The 24,193-nt window shown below is 41.0% G+C and overlaps 1 protein-coding gene across 3 annotated transcripts in view; it reads left to right on the forward strand.

The window, feature by feature from the left end:
* Positions 1 to 23,850: 23,850 nt before the first annotated feature.
* ST6GAL2 (ST6 beta-galactoside alpha-2,6-sialyltransferase 2) overlaps positions 23,851 to 24,193 on the forward strand; it is a 251,537-nt gene continuing 251,194 nt past the window's right edge. For all 3 annotated transcript variants that reach the window (XR_008401416.1, XM_053707623.1, XM_053707625.1), the window contains exon 1: positions 23,851 to 24,096. The gene's annotated coding sequence lies outside the window, so the exon portion shown is untranslated. The remainder of the gene's footprint in view (positions 24,097 to 24,193) is intronic.

Consider the following 24,193-nt stretch of genomic DNA (forward strand, 5'->3'; position numbering starts at 1 on the left):
TGCTTTTATTAAATATGCTCAGAATGCTTAGAATGGCAGTGAAGACGTATCCTGATGCCACTGGCACGCTGAGAAAACACACTCAGGGAATAGTCTGCAGGCTATGTTTAAAATAAAACCAGTGAAGGTTAGCGCTGCGGAATCTGTTGGCGCTCTACAAATAACCGATAATAATAATAAGGGTATTGCAAAAATGCTTTAATACATTATCATACCAAATTTATGAGCATTAAAGGGATATTAAACAGTGCTCCTTTGGTAAAAACTAATATGTTAACGTAAATAAAAATAAAAAAAGATTTTGTAAAAAAACAGAAAATATATATGAATAATTATGATAATATTATCTGCACCACTGGGTCCAGTACACTTTTAGCCTTAAAAGGATAGGGTTCATAAGAATTTCTTTCACCACCCTCAGTGCATGGGGAGTCTTTTGAATATTAATTTTAAAAAAAAGAAACAACAGAATACTCCTTTACAGGACTTGGCTATTTAGTACAAAAAATATATTTCAACAAGCCAATAAAAAAATAATCCTTGATATGACAGGGATAACAGTCAATATAAATGCAATCCAATTCTAAAACTTCTTCTTTGCAACATAGAAATAAACGGTAGCCAGAGACATAGGTCCATAACACTGGGAGTCCATAAAGCATGCAATTATTAATAGTCTGTGCACAAAAAGTAAACAGTAGATTCTCCCAAAAAGGATCTTGCAGGTAGTCATTTATAAATACATTCAAAGTATGCAAATCACCCACCTTGTATTTGATTAACATAATGTCTTTCCCTTTTCCATAAACAGGCATCAAACTTGCAGACAATTAATTAATGTATTCAGATGAAACCGAGCAAGTAGCTGCTTATACATAAATTTAAAGTACATTAGTCACACTTCTTGTTGTTAATTAGCATAAGGGCAATATCCTTCCCTTTTCCATAGCCAGGCATCAACCTTGCAGACAATTAATTGATGCATTGTGATGCAACATGGCACCTACCAGACTCGGAGCTTACCGATCTTCCATAAAAGTGCCATTCTTCTGTACACATCTTATAACACCTTAGAACAGAGGCTGTGTTGTAAGGGAGTAATGGAATAACTAGACAATGAAGACTCTCAGTAAGTAGGGTTGGGATTAGTAATAGAAAAAAAAGTGTCAGGGTAATTGCTAAATTAAACGCACCTTTATTAAAAATAAATAATAACAAGTCCAAAAGCCAAGCCAGGAGTCAAAGCCAGAGCAGGTAGTTAGATAAGCCAGTTTATGAGCCAAAGTCAGTAGTCAGACAAGCCAAGGTCAGGAACACAAAGATCAGCGAAGTCAGGAACAAGCCAGGGAGCAGGAACCAGAAGGGATATCAAGCCAGGACATACACAGAGTCAGGAACATAGGAAATCACAGTGAAGTTAGAGACAACGCAAGGGCAATGGCAAAAAGGACTAAGGCCGTTAAATAGGAAGTGAAGAGATCATCATTCTGGGACTGCAACCTGTCTCTCACTGATGATGTACTCCAGTTTGGCCATAAGAGGGAGCTTGGTAGTAGTGAGCAGCGTTACACACTTTGCTACAGGCAAGGAGAAAACACAGGTGAGACTAAAATGGCAGCCAAAATAAAAAACTGCAAATAACTAGCGAAGTCAGGGTGAAACCCTGACAAAAAAGGAGTTAAGAAACCAGTTCTAAAAGGGATGGGTGCCAGTGGTCAGTGGTGGGATTGACAAATTGGAGTTATTAAAGGGTAATGAGATGAAGAAAGTATTTATTTATTTTTATAGCCTTGATTTTCATCTCTGGGAAGGCTGAGAATTGAAGAGGAATAAGATTATGTGTAGGTGTCAAAACTTGTCCAAAAAAAAGAGTTTGTTGTAATTAATCTTGATTCATGAAAAGAATGTTGTCAGGATAGATAATTGTATATGTATTAGGGGAATGACTGCTAGGACCCTAGGTCAATGATGGAATTATATTACTTGATAATTTTTCTACAAAAGAGCACATCAACTGTTTAAAATCTTGAGGAAAATTCTAAAATTAGCTGAAATAAACCCATTAGATACTAGAGATGTGCATTTGTTTTTGTATGAATGCAAATTTGTGATGAAAATCAGATTACTTTTTTTTTTTAACAAAACAAATTTCTGAATGAATGCAACAACGAAAATGAAAGAAAACTAAAAAATACTGATTAGAATCATCAGTATTCATTAATTTATTTTATTTTTAAGTGTTTAATACTTACCTTAGCATACTTTCCATGCTCTCTAGTAGAGCACATTAAGGTAAGTATGGTAGCTACAGGTGAACTTTTTGCCTGCAACATTGAAACATTTACATTAATTTTTAACGGAAACAAATGAAAATGCTTGACTAAAATTCAATATTTGTTTAAACAAATACTGAATAGTGCAACTACGGAATGAAAATTTCAACTGAAGCAAAAATTTCTTGACTGCACATCTCATCTCACTCAAAGAGGTATCACTATCTAATAGATAATATAATCTTGCAGACCAGACAGCTTTAGAGAGGTTATTGGCCAATATATCTGAATAGTCAGCAAAAAAAATGAATTTTATTAGCTGCTATTTTTCTTACTTACTGTGATCTATGCTATTTATGTCATGGTTTACTTTAAATTCTTACATTAACTTCATGAGATATCGTGTGCTTTAAGGAACCACATTCAAGTAATAACAAAAACAACCCGACACACGCAAAAAGCCTTTATCTAGCAAAGTTAGTGTGCAAGCTGATAGAATCCTATCAGCCAATCGGAATTCGGCGGACGCCATCTTGGATGACGTCATTTAAAGGTACCTCATTCGTAGTTCAGTAGTCGGCCGGGATGGATGCTCCGCAGCGGCGGAGTGAAGAAAGAAGATTGAAGATGCCGCCGGAAGAATGAAGACTTTGCTGCCGCTTGGAGGAAGACGTCGCCGGAGGAAGAATTCTTCTTTGCCGCTTGGAGGAAGACATCGCCGGAGGAAGAATTCTTCTTTGCCGCTTGGAGGAAGACATCGCCCGGATCGGATCAGGAGTTCAGCCCGGTGTGGTGAAGACAAGGTAGGGAGATATTCAGGGGGGTAGTGTTAGGCTTTTTTAAGGGGGGTTTGGGTGGTTTTAGAATAGGGGTATGTGGGTGGTGGGTTGTAATGGGGGGGGTATTGTATTTGTATGCAAAAGAGCTGAATTCTTTGGGGCATGCCCCACAAAAGGCCCTTTTAAGGGCTGGTAAGTTAAAGAGCTTTGAAATTTGTTTAATTTAGAATAGGGCAGGGAATTTTTTTTATTTTGGGGGTTTATTATTTTATTAGGGGGCTTAGAATAGGTGTAATTAGCTTAAAAATCTTGTAATCTTTTTTTATTTTTTGTAATTTAGTGTTTGTTTTTTTTTGTAATTTAGTTTAGTTAATTTAATTGTATTTTTAGATAGATGTTTGTAGTTTATTTAATTTATTGATAGTGGAGGTGTATTTGTAACTTAGGTTAGGATTTATTTTACAGGTAATTGGGTAATTATTTTAACTAGGTAGATATTAAATAGTTAATAACTATTTAATAGCTATTATACCTAGTTAAAATAATTAACAATTTACCTGTAAAATAAATATTAACCCTAACATAGCTACAATGTAATTATTAATTATATTGTAGCTATCTTAGGGTTTATTTTATAGGTAAGTATTTAGATTTAAATAGGAATATTTTAGTTTATAAATGAATTAGATTAATTTAATATAAATTTAGTTAGGGGTGTTAGGGTTAGATAGAGTTAATATAGTTAATATAAATACTATAGTAACTATATTAACTATATTAACCCTAATATAATTAGGGTTAATATAGTTAATATATATAATGTAATACCTATATTAACTATAATATACTTAGGGTTAATATAGATAATATAGCTGGCGGCGGGGTAGGTAGATTAAATTAGGGGTTAATCATTTTAATAGAGATGGCGGCGGTGTAAGGGGCTTACATTAGGGGTTAATAATATTAATATAGCTGGCGGCGGTATAGGGGGATTAGATTAGGGGTTAATAATTTTTATATACGTGGCGGCGGTGTAAGGGGTCAGATTAGGGGATAGATAAGGTAGATGACAGCGGTGTAAGGGGTTCTAATTAGGGGATAGATAAGGTAGATGGCGGCGGTTTTAGGGGCTCACAGTAGGGGGTTAGTTTATGTAGATGGCGGCGGGGTCCGGGAGCGGCGGTTTAGGGGTTAATAACTTTATTAGGGATTTCGGGGGGGGGGGATCGCTGTTGACAGGTAGATAGACATTGCGCATACGTTAGGTGTTAGGTTTATTTTAGAAGATCGCGGTTGACAGGGAGATAGACATTGCGCATGCGTTAGGTGTTAGGTTTATTTTAGCAGCCAGTTTAGGGAGTTACGGGGCTCCAATAGTCAGCGTAAGGCTTCTTACGGCTGCTTTTTGTGGCGAGGTGAAAATGGAGTAAGTTTTCTCCATTTTCGCCACGTAAGTCCTTACGCTGCATATTGGATACCAAACTGCGCGGGTTTGGTATACCTGCCTATGGCCCAAAAAACTACGGGCGACGGCAGAAATATACGCGCGTAACTTCTAGGTTACGCCGTATATGTGATACCAAACCCGCGCAAATATTGGCGTCGCCGGCTTTTGCGGGCGACGATTTTTATCGGATGGACCCCTAGGAGTTAACTCCCATAGAATTCCAGTATGCTTCTCAGGTATTGGAGTTTTCATATATTATCATTGTCTGGTAAATTACAATTTACTTAAGGGATTAAATGCCCTACATCTCCTGAGTGTCTGCTTGTAACTTAACTTAACTTAACTTAACACTTAATATAACTTAACAACTAATAAATAACAACACAACACAGTTCTGTGGGTGAAAGACCCGTGGGTCGCATTTATTGGTACCAGCCGTGGAACTGGCAGTTAACTTATCCACGGGTGGCGGCAATCGGGGCCTACATCTAACTATGAATAACCCCTTCTAGAAAATGGCCAAGGGACACCGCTGCAGACCACAAGGCGGAGATACTCACGCAGCTTTCATAATTAGGGGTTTTCCGGCCTAACAATACTCAGCCCGAGCACGCCCAAGCATACCAAGCCTGTGACGTCACCCTGACCGCAATGGCCATTACTCAAACCTCCTTCCAGTCTGCAGCCGTGATCCTGACCACCCGCCAGAGTAGGGTGCAAGCATTATTAACTCCAAACCTGTAGGTCCAGCCTTGACTTGACAAACAGCATGTCAATAACTGGGGAGTTCGAAATTACCGTCCTTGGTCTTAGGGAAGTAGTTCGAGTAACCCTCTTCCTGCCTCAGACACCTAGTCTCGAATAGAGACCTAATGACAGACCGATTGCCGCCTGTTATTTCTTTGACTGAATCAATAGAGCATTACCAATGCCAATCAGTAATGCCTATTATCGAATCAATAATGCATTACAAGTGCCAATCCGTAATGCATAACAAATCCATCCGGGTGGATGACAAGACAAAACAACAGTGCATAACAAATTCAACAACAGTGCATAACAGGGCTGGGAGGGTGGGGAAAATTCTTCTGGGAGTCCACAGGAACAAAGAGGAAGTAGAATTCCTGTACATCCTTCTTATAAGGTTAGTAAACCCCTCCCAACATAATGCAACATTGTAACTAATACACACACACAGCAGCACTCACTCCTACAGGCCTTAACCCTTAGCTACGCTCCGGGCTATTTGCCCTGCACTTTCTTAAGGGATTAAATGCCCTACATCTCCTGAGTGTCTGCTTGTAACTTAACTTAACTTAACACTTAATATAACTTAACAACTAATAAATAACAACACAACACAGTTCTGTGGGTGAAAGACCCGTGGGTCGCATTTATTGGTACCAGCCGTGGAACTGGCAGTTAACTTATCCACGGGTGGCGGCAATCGGGGCCTACATCTAACTATGAATAACCCCTTCTAGAAAATGGCCAAGGGACACCGCTGCAGACCACAAGGCGGAGATACTCACACAGCTTTCATAATTAGGGGTTTTCCGGCCTAACAATACTCAGCCCGAGCACGCCCAAGCATACCAAGCCTGTGACGTCACCCTGACCGCAATGGCCATTACTCAAACCTCCTTCCAGTCTGCAGCCGTGATCCTGACCACCCGCCACAAGAGTCTGACCTGCATATAATGGTCCTGACTCTTGCCGCCACCCTATACTCTTAGGAGTAACTCCTGCCTGATGTTCTGCAAGAACAAATCTACTCCTGCCGGTTCTAAATGAACCCCATCCTGCCTATACAAACCCTTATGGGCTGCCGAGATGTTCCCGTGCTCTACCACAAAACCCTCGAGTTCGACTACCTGCTTCCTCAGGTCCCTATTGATCTTTTTCCTGACCTGTAAAGCTGCCTTATGACACACCATGTGCCTCCATCTTAATCTAGGGATCACATTCGACCACCCGATTCTCACACCTGGAAACCAGAGTTTGAACTGCCTCAGGTCTGACTGCATTGCCCGGATTAGATCCAATGTGGGAATGGCCTCCACATCATTGCCGCCAGCATGAATTATCAAAATGTGAGGTTTCTCCCACCTTTTCGCTGCGGTCTGGAGCAATGCAGGCAGATCTGACCAAGACAAGCCTCTGCGCCCTAGCCAACGTAACACAGCCCTGGACGATTCAATTCCTAGCTGCTGTCCTCCTGGCATGGCTGCAGCTCTAATTGCGGCCCAGTGCACATATGAATGGCCGACGATCCACACCCGTACAGGACCTGGACGTGTTTCTGAAACAAAGAAAACAAGAGTTTGCCCGCTTGCAGTAGACCAGGTCCACAACCTTGGCCCATAACCTTCTGGTATCACCCCCGCAAGCCCCCCAACTCTTGCATACATGACCCTTGATCCCCGATCTCAAACATACAGCGGCCTAACGTAAGATTTATACTGCTGCGACCTCCACCGCCCCAATGAGCGGATCCGATCCGAGGACCAACCCAGCTCTGCTGCTGTCGTCGCTGCCCCCACCCTGAAGGAGTGTGGGGCAATCCGAGACCCGTCTAGGCCAGCCTTTTGCGCTGCCTTATCCAATACCTTGCCAAACTGGTATCTGGTCAGCGGGTCTCCATTAGCATGTATCAAAAACCTGGAGGAGCCTCCTGGCCGTACTCCCAGGTAAGATGACACTAGCCGCACGGGGCAACAGGCAACACCCTGCTGCCCCGGCAGTGAAAGCCAAGCTCCCCGGCCCTCCTGGTCCGTTTTGGACCTGGGAATGAACAATAGCACGGAGTCCTCCACCAACCGAACATGGCTGTGCATGACCCCCCCTGTGGCCGCCGTTCTGGCTCGCGGTACCAACTCACCCACCCTTAATGCGCCATGAAACGCCAAGCCAAAGGCCGCCCCGAAGAGGCGAGCCTCAAAAGGTGAGGAACATATCTCTGGCAGCACGTCCAGTAATTTTACTAGCCGTTCTGCCGTAATGGGCTCCCTTGTGTCTCGTCGTGGAACTTCCAGTCGGCCCCAGCCCCTCAACAGCTTTTTAACGAGAAAGGATCGCGACTCGTCTTTAAAGGCGTATAGCCTGCAGAAAAAAGCCACAGCGGATAGTCTTGCTACCACCGCCCCCTTCGTTGCTCGCTTACCTCTCAGCTCCGCCAGCCAGCGCAACAAAAACCCTTGTTCACCCTCGCAAGAGGGGAACTCACGAAGGTCGCAAAAACCTACCCATTCACTCCAGTACCTCACGTATGCTGACCATGTGCTGGGTGCCAACGAAGCCCGCAACACCGGGATCAGTTGCTGTAGTCCTTCGCCATCTGCCACAAAAAGAGAGGGCAAGAAAGACCATTAGGAGCCGCGGCAGGCGCCGCAGCCCTAAATGCCCCCCACTGGAAGCGCGACAATGCATCCGCAACTATATTCTGCACCCCTGGCACATGCCGTGCCCTAAAGTCAATGTTCAGTTGCAAACATCTCAATACCAGGTGTCGCAAATAATGTACGACCACAGGCGATGAAGCAGAAAGCCTGTTAACCGCAAACACCACGCTGAGATTATCCGTCCAGAAAATCACAGCCCTGTTACTAAACAGGTGACCCCACAATTCCACCGCAACCAGGATAGGAAACAATTCCAGAAAACAAAGATTGCGTGTAAGCCCTCTGGTCGCCCATTCGGTCGGCCAGGGCTCCACACTCCAAGCCCCTTCAAAGTAAGCCCCATACCCGGATGCTCCTGCAGCGTCCGTGAACAGATGTAGCGCTTGGTTAGATATCGGCTCCCTTCGCCACATGCAGACGCCGTTAAAGTCCTGGAGAAACCTCTCCCAGACTTGCAAATCCGCCACGAGGTCCCTCGTGATGCGAATACGCGATGCCGGAGCCCTACCTCCACCCAAACACCACTCTAGTCGCTTGCTAAACACCTTCCCCCACGGTATCACTCTCCCCGCAAAGTTAAGGAGGCCAAGGAGCGATTGCAGTTCCCGCAGCGAACATGTCTGCGTTGCAACCATGGCCCGTACAGCCGCCAACATCCTGGCGACCTTTTCCTTAGGCAGCCTACATTCACCTGCCACTGAATCGATCTCGATGCCAAGGAACGTCAAGCACGTGCACGGCCCCTCCGTCTTCTCCTCTGCGAGAGGAACCCCAAACCTGGCCATCATGAACCTCATGACTTTCATTAAGGAGGCACATTCTTGCGAGTTGGCCGCCCCTACCAGGAGAAAGTCATCCAAGTAGTGCGCCACTCTATCACTTCCCGCCACTGAGACCACCGCCCAGTGCAGGAAAGTGCTGAATGCCTCAAAGTACGCGCAGGATATCGAACAGCCCATGGGCAGACAACGGTCGACATAATAACCCCCTTCAAACCAACACCCCATCAGCCCAAAGGATGATGGGTGAATCGGGAGTAGCCTAAACACGGATTCCACGTCTAGTTTTGCCATTAATGCTCCCGGGCCCCGTTCCTTAACCAGAGCCAGCGCGTCGTCAAACGACTGGTAACGGACCAAGCTCAATTCCTCCGGAATGGCGTCGTTTACCGACCGCCCTTTCGGATAAGAGAGGTGTTGTATGAGCCTGAACTTACCTGTCTCCTTCTTGGGGACCACCCCTAGCGGGGAGACAACTAAATCCGGTAGCGGCCGGTCCCTAAAAGGGCCTACGACCCTACCCAAGGCCACTTCTTTGCCCAGTTTTTCCCTGACTGCCTCAGGGTATTGGGAAGCCGATTTCAGGTTTTTCCTGTCACGTGCTCCCCCTACCCGGCCTACTACCGGGATCACAAAGCCCTCACGCAACCCGCTATCCAGAAGCTGAGCAGCCACCCTATCTGGGTACCTACGCAGCCATTTACAAATGACCTGGACTCTAAGTGGTGAATCCGCCCTTAGCGCCAGCGCCTCCTTTGCCCCCAAACCGATCAGTTTGGGTGTCTCGCTTTTTGGAGCAATCAGCACCGGGGTGCTGCCCGCTGCAAAACTTGCAGACGTGCTTGAACGTGCACGAAGTGCCCCGCTCGCACGCCTTGTCCTGGTATCGCCAGCATACACCCCCTTGTCGCCGTCGAAAGCGCAGAGTCTGCCTACCCCCGGGCGATGTCGCTATGGCGCCTCCTTGCGCCCTCCTTTCCGCATCAAGATGCGCCCAGAGGTGCAAATCCATCGTACCAAAATCAAGCAGTGGGTTGCCCACTTTCTTTTTCCGGTATAACATATCATACTCCCTCCAAGCACCATCGGCAAACTTTCTGTGTATTGCGTCGATGGTGTCAACATACTTAAAGAGGGCAGTCCCCTGATCGGGAAACCTCTCTAAGTAGCAAGTGGCGTAGACCCGGAAACACCGATGCCACTCCTCAAGGGTATCAGGCCGCCTAAATTTCTTAGGGCCCGTACCATCCTCCGCCATCTCCTTAAACTTAAAGGCCTCTGCAGACAGCTCAAACATGTTAACATACTTAATGTCCTGGATACGTTTCACAGTTTTAGTTTTAAGGTGTGCATGCAAACTGTGTACCTGGCACGAATAAGTATCCCCGTGTACCGCTGCCTTTCTGTTCACCGCCTGTGGTGACCCCCCAGCAACCCCTAAGAGTTGAGATGACTGCGCCCCACTACTGGCAATGTCATCCCTGTGATTGCCCTTACTCATCTTCCTCAACATTCTATACATCCTCCTATGCCCTTTCGTGTGCAAACCCAGGGACCCATCTATCTCAGATCCTGACCCTGACCCACTAGAGCTGGAAGAATTACACCGCCCCCTAGGTAAACCAAGTTGCATCTCACCAGAGGAAGCGCCCGATGTGGCTTGGCCTTGTCCAGAAGCACTGCTGACTCCTCTAGGCACGAGAGCTCCGGAACTCTGAGTCGCCATATCCCTGCTGGATGAGGAAGTCCTGGGTACCTGCAAAATAGAAGCCAAGAGGGGAGTACCTCGGGAAGGGCCAGCCATCTCTTCCCTATCCCCCCTTTCCTCAAATTCTAGATAACCCTCCCGGGCACTGTCACTCACACCGCATGCTACACTCACATCATCATCCGTACTGGTGGCTAACCCGCTAGTCGAATCCTCTTGAAATCTCACGGTCCTACTCTGAGACTTCAATCCCCTAGCCTGTCTCGCCTGTCCCCTCCCGGGGCTCTCTAAGCCTTCCCCAGTGCCAACGCTAATGCTAGCATGCCCCCTTTTGACAGCCCCCCTTGTGGCTATTTGCTCAGATCGTGCTGGTGAAGTCCTGCTGGGCGTCATGATACCCTGCAGGCCTTGCCCCTGGGGCTCCGCTATTGCGGCCTTGCCCCTTGAGCTGTGTGCCAGGATGGCCCCCTTATTCGCGGTCTTAGCCGCGGGGGCCTTTCATTTACTTTGGGCCGCGGCGCGTGCGGGGGCCGCCTTAGCTTTTCCCCCTCCTAACGTAGGCCGCGAGCGCGAGGCGGGTGCCCTGTCAGCATCCCCCCCCTTATTACTGTGTCCAGCTGCGGCTCTTGTGCGCACACCCTGTTGTGACGCCCCCGGAGTGCCCTCCGGGGGCCCCTGCTGCCCCGCTGCCACACTCACAATTGCCCCATGATTCAGCATCTCTGCCCCTCTATCCGGCCTACCATGCGCCCCCCCCGGCCTCCTGGGCCCCATCGTTCTTGCCCCCAAGAGCGGGTGTCCCCCCCCCGAGGTGCTCCCTTCTTACCTTCGGAGCCCGGGGGGAACGATCCGCTCTGCTCGCTGTCCAGATTGTGACTGCCGCGAGCGGAAATGACGTCACCGGAAGTGACGCGGGAGCGCGCAATGCCGCCGGAAGGCGACGCGGCGGCCATTTTAGATGCCACGAGGGACGACGGACCGGAGGCCTGTACATCACCGCAGGCCAAAGCCGGGGCCTGAAGTACCGCCGGACCCGACGACGTACCCGCGAGGACCGACGCCAAGGACTGGAGGAGAGCCACCGCCGCCGCCACCGATTCCCCGGAGAGGACCACTGCCGCAGGTGAGGCCGCACTGCTCCCACTACCCGCGCCAACGACGCTCACCCCCGAGGTGCCCGCACTTCCTAAGGCCTCGCTGGGCCCTGCCACTACAGGCCCCTGCCTAAGGCCGACACCGGAACCCCCGGCTACAGAACCGGGACCCCCGGAGCCGAACCCGGAGCTCCCCTGGGACCCCCTAGGCCCTAAAACCGACCCACCGGGCGCTCCTACTCGCCCCTCAGGCCCAATCTCCCCTGAGGGCCTACATTCTGTCTCACACGACGGATAGGCTATACCGGGGCCACCATCCCCCTCTAAATTCTCCCGTGCAGGAGAAGGGAACAACAATGGGCTACCCCCCCTAAGGGAGAAACAGGCAGACACAGCCCAGACCCATGGCCCAGACCCACCGTGACAGTTCCAGATGGGGATGGTGCGACCCACTCCACGTCCTCTAACTCCATTTCTTCCCATTCTCCAGATTCGCCTTCCATTGGAAAATGCTGCAAACTGCTAAGCTGAAAATTCTTCTGGGAGTCCACAGGAACAAAGAGGAAGTAGAATTCCTGTACATCCTTCTTATAAGGTTAGTAAACCCCTCCCAACATAATGCAACATTGTAACTAATACACACACACAGCAGCACTCACTCCTACAGGCCTTAACCCTTAGCTACGCTCCGGGCTATTTGCCCTGCACTTTCTTAAGTATAATACCTACTTAAAGGGACACTAAACACAAATGTTATATTTCATGATTTCAATACAGCATGCAATTGTAAGCAACTTTCTAATTTACTCCTATTATCAATTTTTCTTCGTTCTCTTGTTATCTTTATTTAAAAGGCAGGAATGTGATGCATAGGAGCCGGCCCATTTTTGGTTGAGAACCTGGATTATTCTTGCTTATTGGTGGGTAAATGTAAGCCTCCAATAAACAAGTGCTATCAATGGTGCTGAACTTAAAATGGTTTGGCTGCTAAGATTTACATTCCTGCTTTTAAAATAAAGATAGCAAGAGAACAAACAAAATTTGATAATAGGAGTAAATTAGGAAGTTGCTTAAAATGTCATGCTCTATCTGAATCATGAAATAATACATTTGGGTTCAGTGTCCCTTTAAGGCAGCTTTAGTTGTGTGCAATCTACACACATAAATACGCAATCTGCTATTTGGGCTCACACTGTGTATATGATGACTGGAACAGGTCTAGGGAGCATTTTTTTTTATCACAGTTGCGCAACGGCTAGGAGATACATTTGAATATATAAATGTAGTTATTAGTTAAAATAAAGTAGATTTGTGGTGTTTCTACCTCTGGGATAGTTAACTATTATAAAACACATTTATTAAAAGTAATGTGATGTTATCCTTGTAAGCCTGACAGAGTGTAAAGGGTTCAGTGTGCCTTATAAATTGTTTCTGATATAGTATGTGTCTTACAGTAAGTATCTTAGAGATCTCACATGAGTACCAGACAGTATGCAAGTACAAAGTCTGTGTATATATCTCAGTGAGCATATGTCTGGCAGAGGCAATAACCACAGATGGGATTCCTGATTTCACCCCCCCCCCTTCTTTTAACTAATACTGCACATCACACATTGTTTATTTTTAGACTTTTCCCAGTTACATTTATTACTTAAATAAAATACAGACATTTAGAGGTGTTTGTGTGTGTGTATGTATCTATGCATGTGTGTGTATGTATATGTGTGTGTGTGTATGTATCTATGCATGTGTGTGTGTGTATGTATATGTGTGTGTGTGTATGTATCTATGCATGTGTGTGTATGTATCTATGCATGTGTGTGTATGTATATGTGTGTGTGTGTGTGTGTGTATGTATCTATGCATGTGTGTGTATGTATCTATGCATGTGTGTATGTATGTATATTTGTATGTGTGTGTATGTATGTCTCTATGCATGTGTGTATGTATGTGTGTATGTATGTATGTGTGTATGTGTATGTATGTATTTATGTATTGTGTATGTGTGTGTATGTATGTATTTGTGTGTGTATGTATGTATGTATGTATGTATCTGTGTGTGTGTATGTATGTATGTATGTGTGTGTATGTATGTGTGTGTGTGTGTGTGTGTGTGTGTGTATGTATGTATGTATGTATGTATATGTGTACCAGTGTATGTGTGTATGTATGTGTGTGTGTGTATGTGTGTGTGTATGATTGTGTGTGTGCATGTATGTGTGTGTGCATGTGTGTATTTGTGTGTGTGTATATGTCTGTATGTGTGTATGAGTGTGTGTGTGTGTATGTATGTATGTATATGTGTACCAGTGTATGTGTGTATGTATGTGTGTGTGTGTATTTGTGTGTGTGTATGATTGTGTGTGTGTGTATGTATGTGTGTATGTATGTGTGTGTGCATTTGTGTATTTGTGTGTGTGTGTATGTTTGTATGTGTGTATGAGTGTGTGTATGCATGTGTGTGTGTGTATGTTTGTATGTGTGTATGAGTGTGTGTATGTATGTGTGTATAAGTGTGTGTGTGCTTCTATCTTTATGTCTGTTTATTAAGTTTAAAGGGACATTATACACTCATTTTTTTCTTTGCATAAATGCTTTGTAGATGATCTATTTATAAAGCCCATAAAGTTTTTTTTTTTTAAATAAATGTATAGTTTTGCTTATTTTTAAATAACATTGCTCTGATTTTCAGACTCCTAACCAAGCCCCAAAGTTTTATGTGAATACCGTCAGCTACCTTCTCCAGCTTGCTCCTGTTTGTGTAAAGGGTCTTATCATATGCAAAAGAAGGGGGAGGGGGGAGTGTCCTATTTCCCACTTGCAGTGGGCTTTCCAGCTACCTTTTCTACAGAGCTAAACTAAGCGGTTCTAAGTAAGTTTTTAAACCATTTTATACTGGATTTTTATATCAGTATCTGTGCATCTTATTATTTATAGTAGTGTCTATTACATGCAGTTATATGAAAATGAGTGTATACTGTCCCTTTAAGTAAGTGCACATATAATTTTGCTGTCTGTGAAAAAATATACAATTACATTACAGGTTTTCAGTTCTACATTACCTAACTGGTTTTGCTTATGCACTGAAGACTTCTTGTTTTTGTAATTGATGGAAATAGTTTCTTATACTAAAATGCCTCACCAGTACCTTTTTCATTTGACACAATCTTTTAAAGTCCATCTGGTTAAAAAAACCTATTAATCACAATTAATTGAATGAAACACAATCAAATGATATGCAATTGAGCTTGTCATTTTTTCTATCCGCTAATGGTGTAACAGGCATGTTTGGAAACATGGAGTAGCAAGGAGAACAAGTTTTTTTAGCAAAATAAGCAAAATAAAAAAGAGTGAGTTATATGGATATGATTTATGTTTACAAAAATGTGAATGTGTTATTTCTTGGTATGAGAAATGTATGTATTCTTATTTGAGTATAAATAAAGTTGGATTTATTACAAAGAATCCAAAAGTGCCATAAACATATTCTAATGGTAATGGATACAGTGTCTGAAATATTTAGTATGATATAGTAATAACAGTGTAAAATGCTTTATAACCAGCAACTCTGCTAAAGAGGTTGTCTCCTATAATGGACATCTGAAGTCATGGTGTATACTTTAATAGACATGGAACCAAAATGTTTTCTTTTGTGGTTCACATAGAGCATGTCATTTTAATCAACTTTCTAATTTATTTCTATCATCAAATTTTCTTTGTTCTCTTGGTATCTTTTTTTTTTTTTTTATAGAAGAGACATAGGGGCATATTTATCATGCTGTGTATAGAGCTTGATGCCCCTTGTTTCCGGCGAGACTTTAGGCTCGCCGGAAACAGAAGTTATTAAGAAGTTATGAAGCAGCGGTCTAAAGACCTCTGCTCAATAACTTGTCCGCCTGCTCTGAGGTGGTGGACAGAAATCAACCCGATCAAATACGATCTGGTTGATTGACACCCCCTGCTAGCGGCCAGTTGGCCGTGAATTTGCAGGGGGCAGCATTGCACCAGCAGTTCACAAGAACTGCTGGTGCAATGATAAATAACAACAGAGTTTGCTGTCAGAATTTATCGATGTGCAGTGGACATGATCCGCTATATCGGATCATGTCCCCTCGCACCGTAGTAAATAGGCCCCATAAGCTCGAGAGCGTGCACGTCTGGAGCAGCATATGGCAGCAGCTTTGCAAAAATGTTACCCATTTGCAAAAACACTAGATGGCATCACTTGTGCTCAGGACAGCTACCTAGGTATCTCTTCAACAAATAATAATAACAATAATAATGGGAATGAAGCAAATTTGATCATAGAAGCAAATTGGAAACTTTTTTTTAAATTGCATGCTGCATATGAATCACAACACATTTTTTGGGGTTTCATATCCTTATAATGGATCTTCATGTAGCTATCTGTATCCTTATAGCAGTCTCTGTTGAGGATTTCTTTAACCACTATAGCAGGCAGCTTTGTTTGTAACATTGACCTAGATTCAGTAAAAACCTTTCATAAAACTAATATCTCTTTTAATAAAATGGCACCAATCACAACTCAAAAATGTGTAAATATTTGTAACCTTTCCTCATTACAGCTGTGAGTTAGGAAAGTTCTATAATAATCGTTGGAGCCATATCTATCTTGTAACTGTTTATTTCTCAAAGGAATGTTTTGCAATGCAGTACTTAACTGCTGATAGACACTATACACATACAATTACTGTATAGTATCTGTAACACAATCTATTTGTGAATCACTAGTTTTACATATTTTAAGACATCTTTAAATATTAATCATAAGTAAATTAAATAAAAAACGATGTGTGGTTCAATGTTTACTTCATAGGAATTCGGTTCAGTTACTGGAAAGAAGGGCTATCCCTTAGGGGCCGATTAGCTAAACCTTGCAAGATCAGACGTTGTTTTTCACGCTGACCCAAGCAGGGGCTGCCCTGTTAAAATTATCTTAAAAAAGGGGCAGTCCCTGCGAGTAGCAAGATGTCTCCTGAAGCTCTTGGAAAGGGAAACTTTGCTGTATAGGGTAAAGTTAGCAGTGAGCAGCAGGCATATTTTAAAAATAAAATCCTGCAGCCAATATAAATCGCATTATGCTGCTTTCTGCGTATAGCATATTACAATAACCTATATTTTCCTATGCATGTGTTTTTCTATTAGGGTATTAAGTATTTTTTCACAACCTCAACCTCAAAAACTGTGAAAACTGTAGGGCGGAAATGTTTACAGAATTACGCTGAGATTTGAGAGAAAATTTCATACACCCCCATGTAACGCCCATGTTCAGCGCATTTTATGAAAAAACAATTGTTGTGTATTTTGTTCTTATAAGTACAATTTTGTTTTATGTGCTTTTTGCACATCTAGTGTACTTTAATTACGATTTACGCTGTGCAAATTTAATACGATTTATTCCTGTGTAATTTTTATACAGATATTTATTAAATACGATTTTTGGTGAACACCTTAACAATACAATGTTTTCCTGTGTATTTTTGTGTGAATGGATACATTATTTGTTTGCAGCAACTAGTAAAAGCCCTCAACCAGACTTGACTACTTGCATATTGTGCTTATAAGGATATGTCTACACCTCACTGATAAGGCCCAATGCAGGACGAAACGATTGTCTGAGGTAGATATTTCCCTTGTTTAGACTAGAATAACTTGGTATTTCGGGCTGGACTGACCTTGTTAGGCGGGATCTGACTGATATACTTCAGGATATTTTTCCTATGTGAAAAGCACAATTGGGCTAAAAGAAGCTTCTCCCAGGTGGTAACCGGACCATAGGACAAGCCATTGAACTGTTGTTTGTTCCTGGCAGACTGTGTCACTTTCTGTTTGTATTTGAATTATTCATTTTTTTATGATTTTTAAATTTTAATTTTATTTGTGCACATTTGTAATGTATGCATCTCCTTCCTATAGGAAAATGCAGTATATGCCTATTAGTGAGACACCATGTTTTCAGGGTAAAACGTGATGTTATATATTTACACCAGGGAAATAGTAGGACAGGAAGCATTTTTAAATTAACTTGCCAGCCCAGAGAACTTTAGATAATCAGCCCTTAGACACAAGATCTGTATATATATATATATATATATATATATATATATATATATATATATATACTTAGTTTTCAATAAAGTATTTGTCCTTACCACCTCTAAAGGATGTTTATTCCATGACTAAATGACACTTTATGTTGAGAAGTATTTTTGTAAATTACTCCAGGATCTGCTACCTTCCATCTTGAGATTAGGAGCACTTGTTTTGGTTTTGTTCTTTTTGTGCATTCTGACTTGCCATTATAATTTTTAACAATAATAAACAATAAATACATCCATGGATACTTTCCAGCACAGCAAACAAGTAATGGCCAGGCCCACTGAGGATTTCCATAGCTCCTCCCCAGGACACAATCTGAAAAATACAGGCGATTCACGGGTGCCAGTACACCAGATGAGATATTATTAGATATTATTTTATGTTTCTGTTCTAGATGACAGATGCCACAATATGCAAACAAATACATACTTAAGTCCAACAAAGACCTCTTGTCTGATTCCCACAATCCAACAAGTGTACCAAGCCCTCACCTCAGGGCATATATTTTTCATTGTGGGACAGACTCCAAGGACAATAATATGGGACATGAGGCCAGAAACAGAGACTGTACTGAGAAAATCAGCCCCCTCAGCAAGTACAGGTATGCTTTTGTTAAACCATTTAATATGCATGAATGATCAATACACTTTAGTTCTGATAAATGATTCTTATAGATTTGAGGGTGTTAAAAACAAATGATAAAAATATTCAGAGTTTGTTGATTTGTCAAGTATTGTTACTCCTTCCTTTAATCCTTGTGTCTTTTTAATATCTGACTCTCACTGTGAACAGATGAAAAAGGAGGGGGGGTGCCTTCTTTCACCCCTTATTTCCAAAATCCTCTAGCAATATCTTCTTGTTAGGCCCAGGGTTTATATCCTTTCTGAATTATACCTTTAAAACTGAATCATAAGGGAAATCAAAAAGTCTGTTCCAAGCTAGTAAGTGAGTTATTGCTGTTATGTCAACTGCGTATCTCATTCAATCAGCACTTTCACACTTTCACTTCATCACATTTAACAAATAAATATTTTTTTAACCTGAATATTTTTTTATACAAGAAAATAAAAATTTGTATACCAGAAAATCAAAAGAAATGTTATTCTGGCTTTTCCAGCCTGAAAATACTAAAAAAATTGTTAGATTGTGTAAAAGTAATTAGCAAACTATTTCAAAAATAACTTTCCAGCAATAATCATAAATTATAATTAATAACAAGATAATTAGAAAATGTAATGAGCATTTTAACAAATTAACCCACTGGTTACCAGAAAGGACTGCAAGACAATCTGTTGAGGTTATACAAAAACATAAAAGGTCTACTGAATGCTTCTAATGACTAAGACCTGTTTTGTCTTACTGTCTAATTGAAAAGACTGATGCATCATAAATTTCTTGAAAAAAGAAATAGAGTTATATACAGAATTATATTAGAGTCATATGTGGAAAAAGAGTAGCAAAAGCCTTTGTTCTTTATTTGATGCACTGCTGCGAACCCTTTATTCCCTGTCTACTTTATATGTTTCCTTGTTCCTTTTTATGGCATCTTTACATCAAATCCACCTGGCACATTTCCTGCTCCAGATAAGCTATCCAGCTGCTCAACTTTTGACTTTTCTTGAGAAACAATTACAGGTCTTTAAAGTTAGGAAATGTTACATTGTCAGATGCCTAACTATTAACAATCACACACTCAGAGCTAACATTAGAACCCTCTAACACCAGTTCTCACAGCTAAGAGGCAGCTGGAAAAGGCCATTGGCGTTGTGTAAAAACTGCATTTATACCATGTGCCTAGACTCTAAAACCAACCCTGACAAATTCAAACCAGATTTCTTTTATATGTCCTGCATCATTATCAATAATGTATTTTAATTATGAATAAACTATTGTTAAAGTATCCCATTACACAAAAACTTCATATATAAAGGTACTGCAAACTGTTTATGTTGAACTAGCCCTTTTTATTTTAATCGCATCATTATATCACTAAACAAATGGAAATTATATAAAACCAAACTTTTTGTTGTAGCTGTTTGTGAAACAATGTGATAAATTATTTTTGTTGTCACCAAGCATTATCTTTTTGTCACTATGGAATTCATTTTTATCAAATCTGATAACGTAGAGTAAGCCACACGGATCCATATTATGAACATTTTAAGATGTTGATTAAAAAGGGCATTTCCTAACCATAAAATTGCCATTGTTTGGAGATAATGTTGTCCCTTCAAGAGTATGATACATCCATTTTATATAATGTGGTGTTGAAAGGGAATTTAATATAATGCAGATTTACACTATTCTGCCTTAAATTAACAAAATAAATCAAATACACTGCAATTATATCTACATTTAGCAATTGATTAAAAAATGTAGCATTGTAAATTAAGATTCATGTTACCAAATGAAATGGTTGCAAAGAAATTAACCCAGAATTGCAAACAAATAATTATTTTACAATAAGATAATTTTAAGTATTTTTAACAAGTGGAAAGTCAATACCCATGTCAAAGTCTTATGGCTAGATTACAAGTGGAGTGCTATTTAGGACTTTCGCTATAGTGCGCTAGAAGTAAACGTTTTGCGTGCATCGGGTTGGCACTGGTATTATGAGTTGAAAGCAAAAAGTTACCGCGCTTACGCTAAACTAACACGCGCAAAAAGCCACACTTACAATATTGCGCATGAAAAAATCTATTCCCCCATAAAAGTAAATTGAGAAAAAAAATCTAAGACACCACTCTCGCTCAAACCCAATTGCATATTCTCATGTGCACTAACCCGACATGAAAATATGAATATTTCACATTCTAATCTTCTGCACATTGTTCTATTTATTCATACATATATAGTTCTATATATATATATATATATATATGACGGTATTTTGGTACAATATATATATTTACCTTTATATATATATATATATATATATATATATATATATATATATATATATATATATAAATCCAGAAAGAAGCAGGCACTCTCCGTTTAACATTTCAATATTTTACTTAGTAGTGACGTTTCGGGGTTTCACCCCCGTCCTCAGACTTACAGCAAATGTGAAAATAAACAGTGGCATATATATACCACACCAATTACTAAATGCATTTAAATAATCAAACAATTAACTTAGTGTAATACAGTCACCTCAACTTCCCCATTGTATCTCGGCTTGCAGCGGTGCATACCAGGCGCTTGCAATACGTCATCTGCAGGGAGACGCCACGCTCTATTGGGTCACACCCCCGGAAGCCGTCAACCACCTACCAGCGCCAACCACAGCAAATGCTCGTCATCTTAGACGTTGTTTGTGGCTGGAGGCGCAAATGCGTGATCGTGTCATTATTTTCTGAGCTATACAAAAAACCCGTAATAAGCCCTGTGAAAACATTAAGTGACAACCTGTAAATAAAAAGAGAAAAAGTGACAGTATGTTATTTACACGTTAAAAACATCAGCAACATATATCCCCATTGGTAATATGATTATGTTTATGTCAGTGTACATGTTTAATAGCCTCTCAGTATATCTAGCTCTTAATATCAGTAAGATAAATATAGGCACGGGGATAACCATAGGAATGAACCTAATGATGTAACCTATTAGTCATTAAAGATATTATCACCTAATGATATATTGCCTATATTTATCTTACTGATATTAAGAGCTAGATATACTGAGAGGCTATTAAACATGTACACTGACATAAACATAATCATATTACCAATGGGGATATATGTTGCTGATGTTTTTAACGTGTAAATTACATACTGTCACTTTTTCTCTTTTTCTCTTTTTATTTACAGGTTGTCACTTAATGTTTTCACAGGGCTTATTACGGGTTTTTTGTATAGCTCAGAAAATAATGACACGATCACGCATTTGCGCCTCCAGCCACAAACAACGTCTAAGATGACGAGCATTTGCTGTGGTTGGCGCTGGTAGGTGGTTGGCGGCTTCCGGGGGTGTGACCCAATAGAGCGTGGCGTCTCCCTGCAGATGACGTATTGCAAGCGCCTGGTATGCACCGCTGCAAGCCGAGATACAATGGGGAAGTTGAGGTGACTGTATTACACTAAGTTAATTGTTTGATTATTTAAATGCATTTAGTAATTGGTGGGGTATATATATGCCACTGTTTATTTTCACATTTGCTGTAAGTCTGAGGACGGGGGTGAAACCCCGAAACGTCACTACTAAGTAAAATATTGAAATGTTAAACGGAGAGTGCCTGCTTCTTTCTGGATTTATTGGTTACTTTTGCTGTGCACCCCGGACTTGATTTGAGAGTGCTATACCACTGACTGTTATATATATATATATATATATATATATATATACACATGATTATATATAGGTATAGATATATACAGATATATAGGAATATCTATTTATAAATATATAGAACATATTCTGCTATGTGCAGAACATTGGATAGTGACATATTTACATAGTGAAAACCTTTATTAAATATGAATATTGCCTAAATATGTTTATAATGTTTTCATGTACTTCACAGCAAAGGGCTCTAATGCACTTATATGTGTCTATATATGTGTACATTTGTATTTATGTTTTTTGTTTGTGTATATATGTCTATTTACACTTATACAGTAGATACATAAATACATATGTACACATATATAGACATATATATATATATATATATATATATATATATATCAAAATAACAAGAGTATTGCATTGAGCAATGATACTTTTTTATTGGACTAACTATACATTTATAAGTTGACAAGCTTTCGGAGGAGTTCCTTCCTTTATCAAGTCTGAAGCAAGAGTATTGCTTTAGACTTGATAAAGGAAGGAACTCTTCCGAAAGCTTGTCAACTTATAAATGTATAGTTAGTCCAATAAAAAAGTATCATTGCTCAATGCAATACTCTTGTTATTTTGATATCTAAATCTCTGGACTAACATGGCTACTCCAATCAATGTGACGTGTGTATATATATATATATATATATATATATATATATATATATATATATATTAATATTGAGATACATACATATGTATGATTGTGTGTGTATATATATATATATATATATATATACATACACACACAATCATACATATGTATGTATCTCAATATTAAAGCCCTTTGCCTGCCTATTTTTCTAACACCTGAGATCTCATATCTTTAGAGCCCTTATAACTTTTGAGAGCAATATTTTTTTTTAATAATTGTATTAGTTAGTATTTTTAACAGTGTAACTATACTTTGTAATGTATTTTTGATGTGTTTGGTGACACTTTTTTGTTTCGCGAAACAGTTAACCACAGCTTTGAGGAAAATCATTCTAGTGTAAATCACGATTGTGCTCAAGCGATCACATTTACTTTCAACTTTGTATACCAGCGCAATTTAACCTGCGTGCAATTGATCACGAAGACCCGATATCGCTTGCAAGCAAATGTTTGCGCGCCACTAGTAATCTGGCACTTAGTATTTCAAAAGCAACAGCACAGTAAACATAATTAGTGATTTTGACTCTAGATTCACATAATGATGATTTCTGTATTTGTTTAAAGATTTTTAGAGAATATAACGATTTTTTTATTTTTTACTTTTTCTCCTAAGCAAAAAAGAACAGAGAACATGTGTTGCACAATGTGTGCAGTTATTTGATCTTCCTGCTGACATGAGGGAAGCCGAAAGACTGTCTGGAAAGAGCTGCCAATAAAAGAAGTTATGTGACATGCCTTTCAACTACAAAGGGTTAACTTGAGAAATAAGGGTCAGTCGCCCTTCATAGAAATGCAGAATCTGTTGCTTGTTCCACTTCTGTAGTACAATATGCCACTCATGTTCATTACTTATTATGAACTTTGACACTGTGTAGTTTATATGCAAGTTTGGAGGGGAAAAGAATAAAAATAAAAAAAATCCCATTTAACAGGGAAAGATAATAATAACCTCCACCATCATTTGTATTATTAAATAATCTGTGTGTATGTGTTTTATATAGCTAAACTATATGAGGGTGAATATATAGCATAACATTTAAAGACAAATTGGTCCAATAAAGTGATGTTTTCATGACAAATAAAACGATTATCTTTTGTAGCTTTCATTTATGATTTTTTGTTTTTGCATGATTATTTTATGTGTATTTGAAAAGAATAATAGAAACGACAGGAAGCAATGTGACTAAAGAGGGAGACAATAGGAGGGAAGCGAAGGATCTTTCCCATACAAATACACACTGCTCACACACACTGACTGATCTTGCTCTCCCTCCCTCTCCTGCTAGATTTAGGGGAGGGAGTCAGAGCGCAGCAGCAGCACTAAGATCAGTAGCTAGAGGATCAGTAGCAACAGCAGCAGCTCTGGGCAGCCTCAACATGTCCGTTTCAAAGCAGCGAGAAGAGACATCTGTCCCCAGCCCAGCTGAGCAGGAGGCTACGGGGATGAGTGTGAGTGTCAGAACCTGAGCCGGAGAAGGAAACCCCCTGTACCGCCAGGTAAAGAGGAGGCAGTGCCATCTGGAAGCATCACACCAACCCTTGCCTGCTTTGTTCTGCACGGGCATGGGGCTGCTATGTATAGACAAAGAGCAAG

Source organism: Bombina bombina, chromosome 3 (assembly GCF_027579735.1).
Source record: "Bombina bombina isolate aBomBom1 chromosome 3, aBomBom1.pri, whole genome shotgun sequence".
Lineage (NCBI taxonomy): Eukaryota > Metazoa > Chordata > Amphibia > Anura > Bombinatoridae > Bombina > Bombina bombina.